Here is a 3,119-nt window from a genome sequence, read left to right as displayed (position 1 = left end):
TACTAATAATATATATATATTTTTCTTCACCCTCGGTAAAGTGCTATGGCGTCACAGCTCACAGCTACCTCAAACTCTTGGGCTTAAGCGATTCTTTTGCTTCAGCCTCCCAAGTAGCTGGGACTACAGGTGCCCACCACAACACCTGGCTATTTTTTGTTGCATTCATCATTATTGTTCAGCAGGCCCAGGCTGGGTTCAAACCCGCCAGCCTCAGTGTATGTGGCTGGTGCCATAACCACTGTGCTATGGGCACCAAGCCTGTTACCAATAATATTAACAAACTCAAGTCTGTAATTTATTCAGAAATTGTTGGTTTTTACCAAATGGCCTTTTCCTATTCCGGGATCAATTCCAGGACAGTGCATTATATTCAGTCGTTGTGTGTCCCTGAGGTCCTCAGGCTGTGGAGTTTCTCAGAATCCCCTTTTGAGAAGGGTTGGTCAGGTACACTGGAGGATGCCCCTGTATTGGAATTTGTTTGATATTTTTCTCATTATTAGGCTTGAGTCATAGGCTTGGGAGAGGAAGACCACAGTGGCAAAATGCAGTTTTCATCACATGGCTGTCTTCTGTGTAATCATCTCTTTTTAGAAGCCTCTCGGTCACTTTTCAGATGAGGAAGCAGAGGCTCACAGCAACCTTAATGTCTTGGGCTCAGAAATGGCTGTACTTGACTTGAACCCCCATCTGCCTCTTTCTACCTTGGGCAAAGTTATATTGTATCCAGAATCAGGGCAGAACCAACTAGCCTAATCCTGCACTCCTGGCCTCTGCTCACAGAGCACTCCAGCCTTCCAGCTCTTTGGACTTTCCCTTGAGAAGGGAGAGAAGAAATCCATCATGAGGGGCATCCCTGTTTCATCCCAAGTCTAAGGGCCCCAGGAAAGGTCCTCTCGCTAATGAGATCACACAAAGCAGCACTAAGAAAGCAGAGGGGGAAACTGAGGTGCAGAAAAAGGATGTGATTTATTTGCTTGGGCCCAACTCTGCCTCCACTCTTACTAGGTTTGTTTCATGCCACCCCTCTCTTCATACTTACTTGACTTTCCAGACCTGTGCTGTTTGGTACAGTAGCCATTAGCCACATGTGGCTATTTATATAGCACAACGTTGAAAATTCAGCTCTCTATCACACTGGCCACGTTTCGAGTGCTCAGAAAACACATGTGGCTAGTGGCTGTCATGTTGGCAGTGCAGACAGAGAATGTCTGCCTAATCATAGAAGATTCTATCAGAGCGCTGTAGAGTGTCATAGGGCTTGTCTCAGTGTCAGCCCAGAGGCAGCCGGGGCTGTGAGAAATACTTCCCGGAGACTGGGATAGTTTGGGACTACACAGCAGCCTGACTGAATGCTTCTGCCTCTGTAGCCCCAGAATGAGTGAAAGGTGCCCAAGGAAAGGAAAGTTTTGATTAGCCAAATGCTAAGTCCCTCTTATGTGGGTTATTTAGGATTAGAATAAGACAGAGAGGAATGGGCTCTGGTCCTGGATTTGGGCCTGGAGGATGCTAAGTGGATGATTTGGGGTGGTCCAAGCTGGTGCTACTAAGTCATTTGAAGCTCAGTTATTAACTTCCATTAACTGAATGTTAACTTTATACTGTGTCCCATGCTAAGAGCCTGTCACGAACCTTTGAGGTAAGCTCAGTTGCAAACTCCACAGAAAAAGATTGAGGCTGAGAGAGGTTAAGTAACTACTCCAATGTCACACAGCAGGACCAAGATGTGTGCGTTGGATCTGGTACTCATGACAACCACTTCAGGATAGCAGGTGCAGAAAACCTCCTGAGATTGGGAGGAGAGTTAGTTCCACCTCCTACTCCCCCTTTCCCAGCTGATGAAAGCCTTCCACAAGGGCAGTCTGGACAAATTCTCACATGCTGGGACTTAGGCAAAGCACCTACCTGGTGGGAGACGGGGAGGGCTGCCACTGCAACCCTCTCCTCTGGAAAGAGGCATGCTAACTGTGACAGCCCAAACCTCTGTATAGCCCCTGCCTTAGAGGTAGCAGAAAATGGACATGGTGGGTCACTAGAAAGCTTCTTAAAGCCTCTACGTTCTTTGGACCTTGAACTTCTCCCACCCCAGATCCCTGCACAGGTGTGTGAAGTACAGCCTCTCCCAGCCAGGGAAAAACACACTCTCCAATGGAAAAAACAGCTAAGGATAGCTTCTTGACTCCTTCAGGTGACGGTGTACCCACACTCCAGCAAGGTCACTTCTGCTCCGCCTCCTCAAGATAAGGCTCTCATTTCCAGGAAATACTTAAAGGCAGCTACCAGCTACTATTCTTTTTTTTTTTTTTTTGATACAGAGTCTTGCTCTGTTACCTGGGCTAGAGTGCGGTGGCATCATCATAGCTCACAGCAACCTCAAACTCTTGGACTTGAGCAATCCTCTTGCCTCAGCCTCCCAAGTAGCTAAGACTACAGGTGCCTGCCACAATGCCCTGCTAATTCCCTATTTTTAGTAGAGATAGGGGTCTTGTTTTTACTCAGAACTGGTCTTGCACTCCTGACCTCAAGCGATCTTCCTGCTTCAGCCTCCCAGAGTTTTTGGATTACTGTTGTGAGCCACCATGCTGAGTCTTGCTGGTTATTATACTATTTGCTATGTGCTTCTATACATTTAGCACTGTGAAGCACTGTTTTACATACGTTGTCTTTCAGCCTAATCACAATCTTCTGACATAGTTGTTATTGCTATCATTGTTGTTATCATCATCTATATTTTACAGATGATGAAACAGGTTCAGAGAGCTTAAGTAACTTGTACCAAGTCACACAGCTAGAAAGTTGTGGAGAAAAAAACTGAACCTGTGTCTACTTGCCTCATAGTCCAGATCTGTCTTCAGTAATTATAGCAGTAGCAGATAAGATGCCTTGAGGCTGGCTCGGCACCTATGGCTCAAGTTGCTAAGGCGCCAGCCACATACACCTAAGGTGTTGGGTTCGAATCCAGCTGGGGCCCGCCAAACAACAATGACGGCTGCAACCAAAAAACAGCTGGATGTTGTGGCAGGTGCCTGTGATTCCAGCTAGTTGGGAGGCTGAGGCAGGAGAATCGCTTGAGCCCAGGAATTGGAGGTTGCTGTGAGCTGTGATGCCTCGGCACTCTA

Source organism: Otolemur garnettii, unplaced genomic scaffold (genome assembly GCF_000181295.1).
Source record: "Otolemur garnettii isolate 467f Iridium unplaced genomic scaffold, OtoGar3 scaffold00038, whole genome shotgun sequence".
Lineage (NCBI taxonomy): Eukaryota > Metazoa > Chordata > Mammalia > Primates > Galagidae > Otolemur > Otolemur garnettii.
This window is presented reverse-complemented; position numbering follows the sequence as displayed.